The sequence below is a fragment of the Dipodomys merriami genome, unplaced genomic scaffold, assembly GCF_024711535.1.
Source record: "Dipodomys merriami isolate MVZ:Mamm:240054 unplaced genomic scaffold, mDipMer1.0.p SCAF_82, whole genome shotgun sequence".
Classification (NCBI taxonomy): domain Eukaryota; kingdom Metazoa; phylum Chordata; class Mammalia; order Rodentia; family Heteromyidae; genus Dipodomys; species Dipodomys merriami.
In genome coordinates this window covers 3432701-3450174 of record NW_027206424.1, presented here as the reverse complement: position 1 = coordinate 3450174, position 17474 = coordinate 3432701, and the positions used below count along the sequence as shown (strand labels likewise).

Below are 17474 nucleotides of genomic sequence, written 5' to 3'. Positions count from 1 at the left end.
CCCAACACACACGTGAATGTGTGCACACGCGTGCACACACACAGAGCCTTGCCTTTCACCTTCACTTCATTTCAGACAAGAGCAGGGGTTGGTGTCGCTACCGCCTCGGCCGGTAATGACGACGCGACACCGGACTCTTCTCTCCGCAGTTTATTCAGGACCTTTTAGTAATCTTCTGACCCCAACCCCGGGGAGAATTCCCCACAGCCTTAAATACCCGCTGGGTAGCCAACCCTGATACGCCACGTGGGAACCGCCAATAGGTTCAGGTGCACAGAAGCAAGCCAGATTCTTTGCCTTAGCCATATCAGGAGTTGTTTACCACGAGAGCACTCGCCATCGGGAAGGCGGAGGGCGGAAGCCGGCGCCATCTTCCAGGTGCGGCCTCTCGCAGCTCTCTACAGTTCCCCCTTTTTTGTTTAAAGAACACAGATGAGAACAGAGGTCTGATCCCTGTTGTGCAATTGCAAGGACTGCATACAAGCCTTCTCCCAGAGGGTACCTTCTCTAGGGATGACTCAGCCTGTCCATTGATTCGTTTTTCACAAGGACGGGAAAAGGCGAATCGAACCCGTGTGCAATCAAACATGCTCTCCTCGAGGGCAAAACTCATGCCTCTCGACTGCAGTACTTTGGCTTTGCAATCTGTGCTCATTGTTTTAGGGTGGCAAGCCACGCTTAGGGGGACTGACCTGCTCCAATGACTGTAAAGGCTTGGATAACCATGGCTGCACTGCGACGCTGAGAACCTCTAATTTGGCAAATGCACCACAGACATACCAAGGAGGCTAACACCAGGAGGCCTATCAGGGCTCCCAAACCCGCCCCCTCCTTGAGATGAATCATAGCAGTGGAGATCCATGAAGATAACCCCTCCGCCAATCCGGCATCCACTCGGGTCGAGTTCACCACGACGATGGCAATCCTGAGCTGTTCCATCAGGCTGTCGAACTCCCCAGTTCAATTACCTAAAAGATAACTAGACAACTGTTTAGACAAATTTGCAGCGTTTTTTGAATAGGTTTTTTCCTGGGCCTGAACTCTGGGCCTGGGCGCTGTCCCTCAGCTCTTCAGCTCAAGGCCAGCGCTCTACCACTTGAGTCACAGCGTCACTTCCGGCTTTTTTCATTTCTTTTTGCTTATGTGGTGCTGAGGAATCGAACCCAGTGCCTCAGGCATGCAAGGCAAGTGCTCTACCACTGAGCCACCTTCCCAGCCCCTATTCTTCTGGGTTAATTGCACCACAGCAGCAGCTAATCCAGCATTAGTTAGTGGTCCGCCCAGCTCACTGCAAACTCTCATCCATGCTTCTAGTCCCCTATTCTTATATGGGGTTATGGCGGCTCTGCATTCCTTAGTGCACTGCTCGTAAACAAGCTGTTTAATTAATGGCATGGCTGCGTCTGGGTCACCAAAAATTCTGCCAGCGGCCTCAACCATACGAGCAACAAAGTCCGAAAACGGCTCCATAGAGCCCTGCAGGATTTTGGTGAGATTGCCACTCACCTCGCCTTTATTTGGTAAGGCCTTCCATGCCTTTATGCCAATTTTATTGATTTGTTCATAAACTTGGACCGGTAGCCTATCTGCTGATTGGCGAATCTCCCCTGTCCAAGCAGCATATCTCTATCCCAAGCTGGGTTTCCCCCAGCCTGATTGGCCGCAGCCTCTTCACTAGCAAATTCAATCAAAAAGGCCTTCCAATCTAAATACTGACCTGGGCTCAAACAAGCTCGTGCGAGCCCACTCCAATCACCAGGTGTCATGCAATGTCTGTTTAGGGCCTCCACCTGGGCTACAGTAAAGGAGGCTGTGATTCTGTATGTCCGCACAGACTCAGCTAAAGATTTTATAACCTTAAAATCTAAGGGTTCATGATACCGCTGTCCCTGTGGATCCTGAAATATTGGACAGGCTAGATGTAACTCGGTTCTGACCGCTTTCCACACGCCTGGGCTGAAAGAACAGCCGGGGCTGCCACTTCCAGGGTCCTCCGCATAGAGCGGAGGGGCCGAAGGTGTGGGGCGGGGCATGGAGGGCGTGCATTCGTCTTTATCTGGGTCCTCTCTCTCCTTCCCTTTCCTCCTCTTTCTTATCTTTGTTTTTTCTATTTGTTCTATGAGTGATTGTAGTTCCTCTGAGTCTGTAGACTCAGAGGTCTCTAGTTCGGCAAAATCAGGGCATGACCCCCCCCTGCTCTCCTCCTTTTCGCTGTCTGCCCTTTCTGATCTTTCTTCCTGCAGCATTTCTAAGGCGGCCTGACCATTCTCTACCGCCTCACTGCAACGCTGGTCCTCGAGACAGCCTCTTATCAGTTTCCATATTGGTCTCACTCCGCTCTTAAGCGTTCCTTGTTCAGAGGCAAAATCTAGGTCCCTCCCTAGTTTCTCCCAAGAGGCCACAGTGAGGCTTCCGGAGACAGCGAACCACGGGGCAACGATGTCACATTCATTCAAAAATCTCTCTAAAGTACTGTTTTTTATTTTTAACTTTTTTGAGTGCAGTAGCTCATTGAGAGCCAAAAAAATTGGGTGCGAAGAAGCGCCCATGTTTTAAACATTTAAAGCTGGTAAACAAACTTTTACTTTCACTTTTGGCTACTCTATTGACTAGCCCCGGGTTCTCACTCTCTCTTTATCTACTGAGAAGAGCAAAAATCCCCCCGCTCTTGTGGCGGATTCCCCTTTTACTTGGGAACTTACTCCCCGCTCTTGTGGCGGATTCCCCTTTTACCTGGGGACTTATCCCCGCTCTTGTGGCGGATTCCCCTTTTACCTGGGAACTTACCGGTGCACCACCCTGACCACAGAGAGTTCTGAGTCCTCGTTGGGGTTGTGGCTGAGTCCCCGTACGGGCCACCACGTGTCGCTACCGCCTCGGCCGGTAATGACGACGCGACACCGGACTCTTCTCTCCGCAGTTTATTCAGGACCTTTTAGTAATCTTCTGACCCCAACCCCGGGGAGAATTCCCCACAGCCTTAAATACCCGCTGGGTAGCCAACCCTGATACGCCACGTGGGAACCGCCAATAGGTTCAGGTGCACAGAAGCAAGCCAGATTCTTTGCCTTAGCCATATCAGGAGTTGTTTACCACGAGAGCACTCGCCATCGGGAAGGCGGAGGGCGGAAGCCGGCGCCATCTTCCAGGTGCGGCCTCTCGCAGCTCTCTACAGGTTGGGCTGCACTGGCTTGTCCAGAGCCTGTGAGCAGGCTGAAAGGAACCTGCACTCTCCCAGAACAAGGTATGGTTTCCGTCTCTGATTTGAAAACCTTTAGGTTTTATTTAAGTAATAATCTGGAAGAGGCCAGCTCTTTCACAAAGAACTGTTATGGGCAGCTACCAGGGAAGGCTGTGGCAGTGGCTCCTCTCAGGCCTTTCAGACCCCGAGACTGTGGATCTCCTTTAGTGACCTGAGAGCCAGCTGGAAATCAAAGGCCTGGGGCTGGCAGTCCAAGGGTGGTCTTCACACCACTCCCTCCAGGGGTGGCCTTCACACACGAAAGGCTGCTGAGCAGGGTCAGAGGGATGTGTGAGAACAGAACAAACAGGCCTGGGTTTTCCATGGTTTGGTTTGCAATGTCTCTACTTCACCATGTGTGCTAGGACCAGACCGCCGCTGGACACTGTGCTCTGAGCTCTGACTTTGGATCTTTCCCTGGGTGTGTGATACAGAGAGGCGGCTTTCTCTGAGCCCATGGCAGGACAAGCCATGGACTCCTTGGTGCCCTACAGGGGTTAGAAATGTGCAGTACATTTCTGACATCCTTGAGGGCATGAATTCCAAAGGGACAGTTCAAGAGCCTTGATGGTTGAAGCTACTAGCTCCTACATGGTTGCCCCCTGCAAGTGAAGGAAACGATGACAATTTAGTAAGTTGGTCCTATTAGCAAATGCTGAGAAACATGGTTTGGTTTCTAACAACGGATGGAGGCAAGTTCTTCTGGGGTTTTCCCTGCCCCATTAACTAGTTACATGAGAGTCACAGAAGGCCCTAACTAAGACACTTGGAGAAGTTCAAGTCCAGTGAGGAAAGGCAGGTAGAGTCTCAAGGACCACTGAAGGGCACCCTAAGAACCTTACCCTTTTCTCTCAGAGGAAGAGAGTGGTCAAGCATCTTAACAGCTGAGCAAGACTGAATGGACAACTAATGTGTACCTAGGGCTTTATTTCTTTTTACCTTGCCAACAATGAAACCTTTCTTGGATTAAATTCAGTTATTTTGGTACAGATTGTTTCTCCCAGATGAAAGGAATATTTACATTGATAAATACCTTAGAACAGGCAGGTACTGGTGACTCACACCTGTAATCCTAGCTACTCTGGAGACTGAGATCCCTGAGGATCAATTCAAGGCCAGCCCAGGCAGGGAAAGTCCATGAGACTGTTAGTTCCAAGTAATCACAGAAAAAGCTGGAAGTGGAATAGTGACTTGAGTGGTAGAGCACTAGCATGGAGTAGGAGCTGAGAGACAGCACCTAGACCCAGAGTTCAAGCCCCAGGACCATCCCCCCCCCCCCACACACACACACAAAACACTTTTTTAGTATACTTCAGTCCTTGTTCCTCTAGTGCCCAGATTATAAAATATACTCCTACTATGAAATTCTAACTCAAGATGGGGAACCCAGGAAGAGAGGAAACCCCCGTGAGCATAGGTCCACTCTCCCCTGCCACTTGCAGAGGTCCTGGCAGACACCCCAAGAAAGCAAATTCCCACAATTCTACCAGCTGTGTTCCTGATACAGTTTTCTTCCAAGTGCTCCTCTCCTTCAAGAGGACCTAAGCCTCTCCTTAGTGTCCGGTCCAGTTTAAGATCCATCACAGTAACCATATGATATCCCAACATCACCTCCGGGCACCAAGGAAGAGGAAGAGGAGGGTCTGGGAATCTGTCTCCACAGCTGCCTGTTTAATAACCAGTGTAACTCTTAGCTTTAGGGTGGACAGCTCACCTTTGGCTCAAACCGCTCCCCTGTGTCTTGCATGGGTCCAGCCAGGCCAGTGGTGAGCACGCGCGCGCACACGCACGTACACACACACACCCCAATCTTGCTTTCCAGGACCGAAAGCCAGCTCCTGGGCTGAGCCATGCTGAGATCTGAGGGAATGGTGAACTCGGAGTGAGCAATGCCTAGTTTAGAAATTACTCTACTGTATTATCTCCGGCTTGGGAATTATGGTGTCGAGTGTGAATGGCTCTCCAACCCCACTTGTTTACTTAAGTGTTTATGGACGCAATTAGGCGTAATGCACACAAACACACCAGCCCGAGAGGGGAGACCTGAACTCGCCATCCTCCCGCTCCTGCGGAGGTGACAGGGTTCTGCCCAGGCCACAGACCCAGGCCCGCCAGGAGGGCCTGAGCGGGGGCTTCTGGAAGTTTCCCTGAAGGCGGGCGGAGAGGCCTGCGCGCTCGGGTCAGTGGCGCTGCAGGCACGCGGCAGGCAGGCGCAGAAGTGCCCGCACCGGGTCCCGCAGGTGTGGCGGCTGGAGGTGCACGCAGGGGGCGGCCACGACCGCACGCGCCCCGGGCCCGGCCAGCGCCGGCACGGTCCCGCAGCCCAGGCCCAGGGAGGCACGCCGAAACACACCTGGGCGCCCGGGGCCCGTCCTCCAGGAGGGCCGGGCGCGCTGGGGCCGCTCGGGGCTGCGGACGTCCCCGGGCCCGCTCTCTCCCGAGGGAGAGCCCGTGCTGCGCACGGAGCAAGGAACCCACGCACTCACCGGCCTGCAAACCGCGCGGAACTCCAGGACCTGCGCGGGACGCCCAGGCCCGCACGAGCTGGGGGCGGGGCCTGGGGCGTGCCAGAGCGCCTGGGGGCGGGGCCGAGGGCGCGGGGGCATGCCAGAGCGTCTGGGGGCGGGGCCGAGGACGCGGGGGCCTGCCAGAGCGCCTGGGGGCGGGGCTGAGGGCCAGAGCGCCTGGGGGCGGGGCCGAGGACGCGGGGGCCTGCCAGAGCGTCTGGGGGCGGGGCCCAGGGCGCGGGGGCGGAGCTGAGACCGAGATAGGGCTGGGAGCCAAGGCAAAGGACAGCGTAGGGGGCGTGGTCTAGGCGCGTGGGGCGGGGTCTGTGGGAGGTGGAGCCACAAACTGCCGGAAGCTCAGCCGAGAGCTTGGGGCGGGCTCCTGGCGATGCGAGCATGCTCCGTGAGCGGCGCCCAGCTTCCGTTCTGCGCAGGCTCACTGAGCAGCCGCGGTCGTCCAGGCCTGGTTCTGTTTCCCTGCCCCGCCCCGACCCGCCGGCCCAAAGCTCAGGCTTGCACAGCCCTTCGGGCCCCCCGGGGGCCATGCCTGGTCTTCCCAGCTCGGTGCCTCAGTTTGCCCGCTCCTGCCGGACAGGTAGTGCGGACGCCAAGATAGACCACCGTCCTCCCCGGGGCCGGGCCACAGTCCTGTGACTCAGTGGGCCCGGCTGACCGCGCTGGTCCACCGCCCTGGCAGCCTGGCCGGGCGCGCGTGCCCTCGGTGTGCACAGGATCCCATCTCTCCTCCCCCCTCCCGTGTGCACAGGTGCCAGGCCGTGCGCTCGTGCCCTGGGTGTGCACAGGACCCTCCTCTCCCCCCCTCCCGTGTGCACAGGTGCCAGGCCGGGCGCGCGTGCCCTGGGTGTGCACAGGACCCTCCTCTCCCCCCTCCCGTGTGCACAGGTGCCAGGCCCAGGTGCCCCTGGGTGTGCACAGGATCCCGTCCCTCCTCCCCCTTCCCGTGTGCACAGGTGCCAGGCCCGGTGCCCCTGGGTGTGCACAGGATCCCGTCCCTCCTTCCCGTGTGCACAGGTTCCAGGCCAGGCATGGTGTGGATGGGAGAAGTCATGTTGGACCCTCCTTCCCGTGTGCACAGGTTCCAGGCCAGGCATGGTGTGGACGGGAGAAGTCATGTTGGACTGCTAACCACCTCAGATGTGACTGGAGATGGGCTTATGACTGAGGTAAAAGAGGTCATGAGTCCCTGAACTAATCCCATAGGACTGTGTCCTTCTGTTTAAGTGAGGATCTACACACTGGACTCCCGAGGAGGCCTGGATAGCCCCTTTTCTAGAACCTTCAGAGTAACCCTGGCCCTACCACACCTTGATTTCAGACTTCTGGCCTCTGGGTAAATTATTATTATTGTTGTTGTTGTTGTTATTTGTCAGTCATGGGGCCTGAACTCTGGGCCTGGGCACTGTCTCTCAGCTCTTCAGCTCAAGGCTAGTGCTCTACCACTTGAGCCACAGTGCCACTTCTGGCTTTTTCTGCTTATGTGGTGCTGAGGAATTGAACACAGGGCTCATGCATGCGAGGCAAGCGTTCTACCACTGAGCCCCCTTCCCAGCCCCATGGGTAAATTATTTTAAGTCACCCAGTTTGTAGCACTTTGCTCTAGCACCTTAGGAAAAATGAGGACAGATCACATTATGTCTAACACTCTAAGAAGGAGGACCATCCTAAGGCTTGGGGGAGACATGGGAATTGGTGATCTCAGGGTCCTGTCCCAGGTCCACCATGTGTTCTCAGCACCATGCTATGGGCATCCTAGGTTCTGTTTGTTTTATTCATAAAACTGTCTCCTTACCTCCAAGTCTGGTTGGATTTCTCAGTACTGTGACCTGAGGGGCCCCGTGTATTAAAACCATTGGTGAAGGAGTACAGAGCAGAATCTCAGCAGGTCTGCTGTATGATGATCCGTCCACTGCCCGCCGGGGACTGCTCTGAGATGTGTTTGCCGTAGCTGCTGGTGGAAGATGAACTGAGTCCTGGGTACACAGCATGACCAAACCGAGGTGCTGCTTCTCTGGTGGGTCAGAGCACAGCCTCCAACACAATCCCCAGGCAGCCCTCAGCAGATAAACTCAGGTGACAGGAGAGTTGGCCAACTCACATGGGCTACTGTAGGTCTGGCTCATTCACCCAAGTTCCCGAATCCTTAATTATAAACTCTGAAAAGGGAATTAAAATAAGCTATCCCTGAACAGATAAACCATCTTTATATTTTGGGATTTGCCTGTGACCACAGCTATTGGGTAATGGTACTTAAGCCTGGTCTCTTAGAGCCAGCGACGATAGGATCCCACTGGAACTGGGATGCAAACAGAACCAAAATGGAGACATACCAAGACTGCATCAGAGTGTCAACTATGATCCTAAATGTGATCTGAAGTACTTAAAGTTAACACATGAATCTTACACTAAAAATATCCAAAGTGTTTTAATATGAATCCCTGAGGATATTAGTCAGACTTCTCATTGCTGAGACAATGATCTGAGAAAAACAACTTAAAGGGAGGAATTACTTATTTTGGCTCATGATTCGGAGGTTTCCGGCTGGTTCTGTTGTTTCTGGGCTGTGGTGGGGCTAAACATTTTGTCAAGAAACGTCTGGCAGAGCTGAGCAGCTCCTCGGATGGCCAGTGGGCAGCAGAAAAAGAGGAAAGGACATCGTCTCGGAGCATGCTCCGGAGGCCCACATCCTCTAGCTAGGCCCCACTTGTACTTACTTGCCAATCATGCTATCAGATTATGAACCTATCAATGTCAGAACCTTCAAGATCCAATCACTACTCAAAATCCTATCATCTGGCAAACAAATCCCTAAGACTAGGGTGCACATTTTATATTCAAACCATTTCATTGGACTATTAACAGAGAGAGCAAGACACAGAGACAGAGACCCACACAGTGACCATCTCATGTTAACAGAGACCCACATTCTGTGGCTGTTGTGAGTCCTGCCCTTCCTTGGGATCATTTCCATCAAGACTTCCCTAGGATTCATGCTCATCCTCACCTTCATGCCCTTCCTATTTTTTTTTTTTTTTGGTCGGTAGTGGGACTTGAACTCTGGGCCTGGGCGCTGTCCCTCAGCTCTTCAGCTCAAGGCGAGCGCTCTACCACTTGAGCTACAGCGCCACTTCCGGTTTTCTTGTGGTTTATTGGAGATAGGAGTCTCACAGTCTCTCCTGCCCGGGCTGGCTTTGAACCACGATCCTCAGATCTCAGCCTCCTGAGTAGCTAGGATTACAGGCGTGAGCCACCAGCGCCCGGCTATGCCCTTCCTATTATTAAAGAAACACAGGCTGCTCCAGAGCACAGAGGTTGCCTGGTGCAAGGAACTGTCAGGAACACAGGATACATGGGGGGATCTGGACCACAGTGCCCATCTGCTGCTCACTCACTAGTCCTGGTGGCTTTTCTATGGGGTGACAGTGTTAGACTGAAGGGTGATGTTCCTTCTACACTTTTCCATCTTCAAAGTGGCTTTGAAAAAGAAAAGAAGTGAGAAAAACCACTCAACTCTAGTCTGGACTGACTTCCTTAGGGGGCTCCTGGATTTTCATTAGATCAGCCAGCCTTCTTGTAGACACAGTGTTAATTTGCATAGTTTCTTTAAACATCCAAATGGGTACCTTTCAGGTTAAGCAAATGAATGTGATGTGTGATTGCTTCTAATGATTTGCAACCCAAGAAATTTGTTTGATAAGCCTCTCTCTCCAAGCTCCGTCGTGACATAGAGACCATTTACAGCAGAGCTGTCTCCAGTAGTCAAAGGTAATCCTTCCAACCCCACCTTTGGGAGATGAAGGGATTTTGTAACGATCACATAAAACCTTATGTCATTTGAAAGCCCAAAACTCCGGACAAACGTGCTGTGGTCGTGTAACAAGAGAACACAGCAGAGCGTGCCCACTTCAGTGTTTTGCATGTGATTTGCTTGTAGGAAAGTGTCTCCAGTGGAGGGCTTCCCCATTAACACAATCGATTTTTTTAGGCCTAGTGTTCCTGTATAGGCTGGAGCCAAGCACCAGTCAGTGCCTCTGGCTGGGTGAGACTTGGAGAATGCAAAAAGCCGGGAATGAGAAGGGGCCTCGGGAGCAGGGGGCACACTGTCTCTGCCCACACCCCCGTCCCAGCTCATTCTCCCCAAGGCAGATGCCAGGCCATCACTGCAGCAGGGGGGATACTATGCGCATGGGCCAGAAGCTCAGGGAAGATGGGGCTGTAGGCTCCGCCCTCCTGCAGGGGGAGAGTGTGGCACCCCAGACCTCATGGGCCTCGTGCCAGGAGGGCCTGGGAGCATCCCCTGAGATCTGAACTCCCTTCAGGTCCTTGTAGGGTCAGGAAGGGCAAGAAGACAGGACCTGCCCGCCTACCAGTCCAAAGACTCAGACGACCTGGAGGCTGCTGTAGCGGTGAGTGTGCTGTGAGGACCGGAGGCGACCCTGCTCAGAGCGCAGAGTTTGAGTTACGTATAGGCAGGAAGTGGGGTGTGCCCTGGGGAACAGTGAGCGAGCGGGGCTGTGGGGTGTCCAATGGGACCGTCCCTGCGCCCGCGTGCTGCCCTGTGTGGTCAGTGCCTCTGCCACCCCTCACACCGGGACCAGAGCTCCTGGGAAGCCAGGCTGGCTGCCGGGCGTGGAGGGCCGATCGAAGGAGAGGAGGAGAAACCCTGTGGATGCAGCGCTGCGGTCATTTGTGAAATTCAGATGCTGTTGGCCGTCATTGTCAGACAGGAAGGCGCCCAAGCCCTGTAGCTCTTCCTCCCCAATGGTGCCCACTTTAGAGAACTGAGCAGCCGGTAAGTCATGTGGCTCTTCAGCTGTATTTGGATACATTAACTCAGAGAACCACCTCTGCCCATAGGAACATTTGGGAGACATTTTCCAACCTGCCTGGCCTACTACTGAGTGTCAAGCAACTCGGAACTGGGAATTTTGTTAGATGTTGGCCCTTTCGAAAGCAGCTCCCGCACTCATTAGAAAGTGTTTTTGATCCATTTTCGGGAAGGGTTTTGTTTATAACACATTGTTGGCAGTTTGGGCAGAATCTTTTAAGTGGTGTGAAGTACTGAGGGGCTGCACCTGGCACAGGGAGGGGAGGAGGCCCCTCCTCTGCCTTCTGGGATGAGCCAGAAGGGCCAGTTATTTTGTGACTTGGAAATTAAAGCAGGAAACATGGGGATTTTGATGCTGAGATCGTGATTTGTCATCATTCACTTCATACCGGGAAGCTACAAATGAGAATTGGGATAGATAGCCCTGCCAAGAGCTCTGTCTCAGACCCCAAAATATGAACCTCAAAAGAAGCCGTGCACCCCCTCCAAGGGTGAAGAATCCGGCCCCGGTGTGTACGGGAGTTGGGCGACGTAACCCCAGATGCGTCTGGGAAGGGCGAGGTCCAACCACACAGAACAGCTGTGAGGGTGGGAGCAGGCGGCGGCCGCCTGATCGGCCCTAAGTGTGAGATAACCCATTCCGGCAGGGACCTTAGGAACGGCGGCGGGGGAGGTGGGGGGAGACACGTACACAAGTGGTCCTCTATCTAACCAGCCTCCTCTGGAAACAAAGCTCTCCTTGGTCCAGGGTTGTGAGGCCTGAGGGCACCTACTTCTCAGAAAGGGCCAGTGTGGGGTGCGTCTCTTCTGTGAAGCCTATCCCCACACAGCCCGGCCGGAGGCTTTGATTACGAGGGAACCAGGCCAGCTCGGGAGGTCTAGGACATCAGGGGCTGGGAGCACATTTTTCTCTCTAGCTCCAGACCGACTTTCTCCACCCATGACCCCAGGGTGACAGCCCCCCCGCCCCCCAGCTCCACATCCCTAGCATTGAAACAGTGCTCCTTCCCACCTCTCACAGGGGAAAAATAATACCCAGGGAAGGGTTCTGATTGGTTCATCACAGATGACGGCTTACTCCAGGCCAACTTCTCTGGCCAGAGGTGTGAGAGAACTCCAGCCAGGAGCAGAGGTGTGACCAAGGAGGGCATGATGCTGAGTTCGGATCAGCGTGAGGTAGGGTGGCGCCGAACCGGACTCTTCCTGTCCCCTGTGTGCAGCCCTTGGACCCTGTGTGCAGATCATCTCCCCCTCGCGCTGTCTCCGACCATCGCAGCTATGCATCCACCGGCGGTGTGTGGGCATGGAAGGAAGTGGTAGTGGGGCTGGGTGCTCTGTTTCCTGTCCCTGGCCCATCAGGAGCTGTGGCGGTAGAGGTGGCCGTGTCTGGGCGGATGCGATTTCAGTGGAGCTTCCCACCATCTGTTGACAAGGGACCTACTCCGTGAGGTTTGACAGTGAGACATGGTGGTGGCAGCCCAGGGCACCTACCGGAGGGGGGAAGTGCTGTCCCAGTTCCCAAGACCAAGCCCGATACCAACAAGTCTGCACGTCGGTTCTTTTTGTTAGCAATCAATCAATTAACACACTTATCAGAAGCTCGTTACATTCCTGAGGAACTAGAAAGATAGAACTCATAGAGATGAACGGGAGTTGGGAATTGTTGAGGGCTTGCTGAGCAGCAAGCCCCCCAGCTCAGCTCTGATGCCGATCGCCCTCTTGGATCCCACAGCAGCTACACAAGCTGAGTAATATCCTTTTCGGGATTTTATGAATGAGAAAACAGAGTGGTTGCATGGCTAGCCAAGATTGCACAGAGGTGTTAGAATCATTTTCTCCCCAATTTACTGCCTCATCAGTGTGTTGGAGCTGGAGACTGAGAACTGGTATTTGTGGAGCCTCAGAGGGAACATTTGTAGCCTTTCCCTGCGAGCTGTACTGCATCTCTGCATATGACAAGTCTCCCATCAGAGATCTTGCTTGGATAGATGGATGGTTATTCAGAAAGGAACCTTTTTCCAGCTGAGGCACAAAGCAGGGCCATGCAGCTCCAGGGCTGTCTGTGGCCTTTATTTTATATATATATAATATATATATATTTTATATATATATTTACTTTTCTGTTGCTGATAGAGCAGGCTGTCTACCATTGAGCCACATCCTCAGCCATGTCAGTGACCTTTTTTTCTGCAGGGAGAGGAGCCCCAGAGAGGCAAAGAAACAGACAACCCCCAAGGACCCCTGGATATAGCCGGATCTGAAAGCACCCATCTCTGGGCTTCTCAATTTCTCATTTCATTTCTCTATGCACATCCATTCTGTTGTTTGAATCCCAAGTTTGAATTGGATTTGTGTCCTTTGTAACCAAGAGTATGAAGCATTACAAAGGCTACATGGACAGACACTGCGTGTCATATTTTTACAAGGAACATCCTTTCAGCAACTAGCAAATGAATATGAACCCATTTTATAGTACTTGCCCATGTCTGCTCAGTTGTGAAGGGGCAAAGACAGGACTTGCACACAGCAATGGATCCCTATGCACTGATAGTGCAGTTCCTGCAAATACAAGATACGGGAGGGGAAGGGAAGAAGGAGAGAGGAAGAAAGAGGAGAGGGAGGAAGAAGGGATAGATGAGAGGGAGAGAAGAGAGACAGGGATAAAGAGAAAGAGAGAAGACTTCATGTTAACATTTTTTGAGTCAAAGAATTTTAAATCTTTTGGTGGCACATTAGGATGGTGTGTTTCTACGGCTCAGGAATCTTATCCTGCTATTTGTTCTTCAAATAAAAGAATCAGAGTTGCTGACTTAGTTTAAACCAATTCCAAAGACTGCGGACTTGACTGCTGATTAAAACCTTGTCTTTCTTGGTCTGGGAAGGAAAGAAGTCGCTGTAGTCCCCCTGAATGTGTTGAATCTTGCAAATTTGATTTTCATTTGGAGCACGTGAGAATGTCAGTGATTGGAAAAATGTAACTTGATTATTAGCAAGCTGGAAATAGTAACTGCATGCTCAGGAGATAGAAGTAAATTGGAAGAAGTCTAAATATGAATTTAAAGGTGACTTTGGAATCATTAGTCTTGCTGTTTTTCTGGTCCCCCACCATGCTAGGGCTAATTCCAAAGCACAATGGATTCCTGGATGAATAGAATCTCTAGATTCTAGTAATGGGAAGGGAGATTTAGATTCAATGTGCTCTGTCATTTGTGAATCTGAGCCGGAGTCTTTTAAGAAGTAAACACATTCCAGCCACTTTATTCCTGCTCTCTTTCAGAGACGTGTGATCATTTTTAATGGTTAAACCTGTATTAAATTGCATTCTTCAAATCCTCATTGTTTCATTTCCTTTCAGTTCTGCTATCTAAAATTTTTTTCCACCTCATTTTTCCTGATCGTTTGTTGCTTCATACATATTCTACATCCAGAATCTCCCGGTGGCTGAGCACCTGGGAGAGCTGCTAACAGGAATGGAGTGATGTTCGGGAGGGAACAAGGTTAGCCCCTCCTAACCTCGTTAGCCGCTAAGAGATTTCCAGATTCCCATCGATTTAGGAATGAAGCCCTCTGAATTTGGTTCAAACCTGCATCTTGCATCAGTGGAAATGGTATTGTGATTGCTGTTTCAGACTTCCAGCGAGATAATGTCAGAACATTTCTGAAATGGGACACTGGCATCAAGATATACTTCCCCAATCAACACTCATCAGGCAAAACAGAGCGAATGGCCGGGGCTGGTGGTGGTGGGTGGAGACTCCATCAGCACCACCACACCATGCCCTGATCTCTCTCCTCCCAGATTGCTTCCGGGCAGCAAGAGGAACTCTCAGGAGAATTTCTTGGGCTCTACTCAGCTCAGAGTTCAAAGCGAAGGAATTCGGCATACCACGGTTTATAAAATTGTTTGTGAAAGGATATACGTTTTTTAAAACTGTCCAAAAATCTGGAAGGAGCCCAACTTTGACGGTTTAGGCCAATGGTGGGGATGGGGGGTGACCCCCCAGCCAGCCTGGGCTCAGCCCCCGGACTCTCTCGCTGAAAATGCAATTTCTTTCCCCAGAGTTTCTTCCAGCCCGAAACTTTTTCTTTCTTTTTTTTTTTTTGAAAGGATTTCTTCTCTCTGAAGTGGCTGACAAAGGTCCTATTATGAATATGTCTCTGGAATGGTAACGTTTTGATTAGATATGCTAGAATCTTCTACACTTCCCTGGGATGTCATTGTCTCACATTTTCCATTATTTTAAGAAAATCATGTAAGTTGATACTGTTCTGCAATAAGAATTGGAATTTTGTGGCTTATTTTCTTTGCCGTTATGTGCCGGCACCGTGGGCATCGTTGGGAGGAATAAATGGCTCTTCCCCAATAAACCAAATGCCTTAAAGAAGCCCCTGGAGAAAGCAGGGTGTCCATAAAAGCTGAAATGGATTTCATAATATGGCATTCAATTTAGTATAATAAGTAGAATTCAAAAATAGCCCAATCTTCCAAAAGAAAATATCTCTGATACTAATCGAGGCGGGTAGGCTGAAATTTGTACCAAAACCCAGCACCTACGGCTTAGTACAAACGCAGGTCTAGATATTAAATCATGTCTTTCTCTTTACTGAAGACACTAGTTACCTGGAAAATTGAAGAACTCTTTCCTCTCCCCTCCCCTCTCTGTCTCTCTCTGTGTCTTTAAGCTTGAAAAATTAGCCCCTTAAAGACAATGACCAGAAAGCATTTATCAAAAGGCCAGTTCCTGTTTCTGCACCTTATTGAGAAAATTCGCATGTGTCCTTTCTTAGCTTCATCTCTCCAAGGTTCTCAGTAACAGAAAATATTTCATAACCATTCCAGGAATCTGACATCATTCATTGCTCTCCAATTAACTGATATTGCTGTGAACAGTCAAACTCCAGGGCTCAGTGTTAACGGCAGAGAGAGGAACTGTTTGGAAGTTGGCGAGATGGCAGCCGGGTGTGCAAAAGAAAGGGGGGTCTCTGTGGTTCCGGTACCCCAGCTTGGCGAGAGATCAGACAAAAGACAGGCTCCCAGAAATAGTGAAGGAGATGAGGAGAATCTCAACCCACACACGTGTTAAACTTGGGGTTTCCACAAATTCAGTACTTCTAAACAGCGTCCCCAGAAACAAGATGATCAGATAAATGCCACAAAGTATATATTGGCCAAAGTGAAACGTGTACATCTCCTTTTAGGTTTAGAAAATTATTTTAAATTGTGTATTTTGTCCCCTAACTTTTAATACCACAGACAAAAATAGTTGCCAGAACCATGCAGTTTGGTGGCTGCTTTTGCAAAAATGCACACACACTCACATGTTGTGTTTGCTTATGTAGAAGGATCCCAAAGCATGGATAAAATGATTTCAATGTCACAGTTTGAGAGATATTTCAGTATAAGATTTTTTGAAGTGCTTTAATACTTGACCAACAACAAGTGTTTGAAACACTTCTCTTCCTTTCCGTGCCTTCTGTGTCCATAGCCACAACCAATATATTTAGGCTGAACTGATGGACTCCAACCAAATTCTGCTAACAGTCTTCAAGTCGCACCCTCTATCGAGCCAAAAAATAACATTCAAGTACATTCCTCAGCGTGTCTTAGTGGAAAGGAAAGAGGAAAAGTGGCAGATTGACCCCTAGGGGTTCATCTGGAGACCTGGGTGTCCAACTTCCATCTGTCCCCTACCTATGGAAAGCCTCAGTTTTATTGTCTTTAAAATGGAGACCATAAGACCCGATGCCCTGGGCAGGTTTGCAGTCAGATGGGATGGTGTGAACAAAATGCTCCCACAGTCACCCCTAGCTACCCCTGGGGTTCCAAGGATTGACTTCCTTTGGAAAGGATTACACAGCGCTGGTTGTAGACTCTTAGAAGATTCGTGTAGTTCTTTGCAGTTGTTCAGAATGCTCCCGTAACAGTCATTGATTTTTCTCATAATAGCTTCAAAGCCAGTGCTCATGTCTCTCCTGTTTTGCATCTCATTGAACCTGCTTCTGGAGTGCCAGGGCCCTGGGAAATGCCCCAGCATCCCAGCTGCTCTCTCTCCCCGACCCCTCATGGAGAAGCCTTGCTTTTCAGCCTCTCCGTGTCTTGGAATTATTTCTGCAACTAGACTATGGGCTCATCTTCTGGTTATTGGATCTCTAGCCTGGGGATCCAATATAGCATATAGAAAACAGTGGCAAATAGTAAGAGATGATTGACAGACTGATCGATTACTTAGTCTTAAAAGAAGGATCCAAATGAGAATGGTCATAATTACAGCTCGACAAAATTGGTAGATATTCTTCTTGCTGCTCTCTGATACAGCTGTGGTGGTTTTCTAAATAAACATGAGGAAACACCCCAGGTACGTTCATCTCCATTCCTACTACCAGGTCATACTTTCTCCTCAATCAGTTTTCACCCGCCTAACTGCTAAAGGGGCCATGGCGTTAGTAGCCCGTTTTTGGTTCTTCAGACTGGATTATGTGTGTCCAAGGTTACGTCCAAGGTCAGCCTCATGAACTCTCACTCGAGCAGAGGACCCAAGCTCGTCCAGCTCTGCCCTCTGCTTCCTCTGCGGGCTTCCCTCCCAAGCATGCTGGGAGCCTTGGGTTACAGCCACACGCTGCAGCAGGACACCTCCTCCTCAGACAGTGTGCTCTTCCCCCTGCCCAGTTGGGATGAGCTTCTCTGAAAGCCCAAGGCTGTGAGTCATGCACACCTTCCGACAAGGTGCTGAAGATGCATTTGACGGTAAACTGAACAGATGAGCGGATGAACTCATGCAATCTTTCCAGCTAACATCCTGGATTGGAGACTTGACCTCCATGGCTGGGTGAGTGGGCAGGCTCCTTGCTGACCCAGGGCTCAGCCTGGAGCAGGAAGGGA

The 17474-nt window shown here is 51.1% G+C and overlaps 1 protein-coding gene across 3 annotated transcripts in view; it reads right to left on the bottom strand.

Annotated features, from left to right (window-relative positions):
• Positions 1-5787, bottom strand: part of Mgmt (O-6-methylguanine-DNA methyltransferase) — a 209943-nt gene extending 204156 nt beyond the window's left edge. The window contains exon 1 of one of the 3 annotated variants that reach the window (XM_070011478.1): positions 5728-5787. The gene's annotated coding sequence lies outside the window, so the exon portion shown is untranslated. Of the gene's footprint in view, positions 1-5594; positions 5676-5727 lie in introns of those variants that run through there. The other 2 variants (XM_070011479.1, XM_070011480.1) reach the window with 2 other exon arrangements.
• Between the last annotated feature and the right edge of the window lie 11687 nt (positions 5788-17474).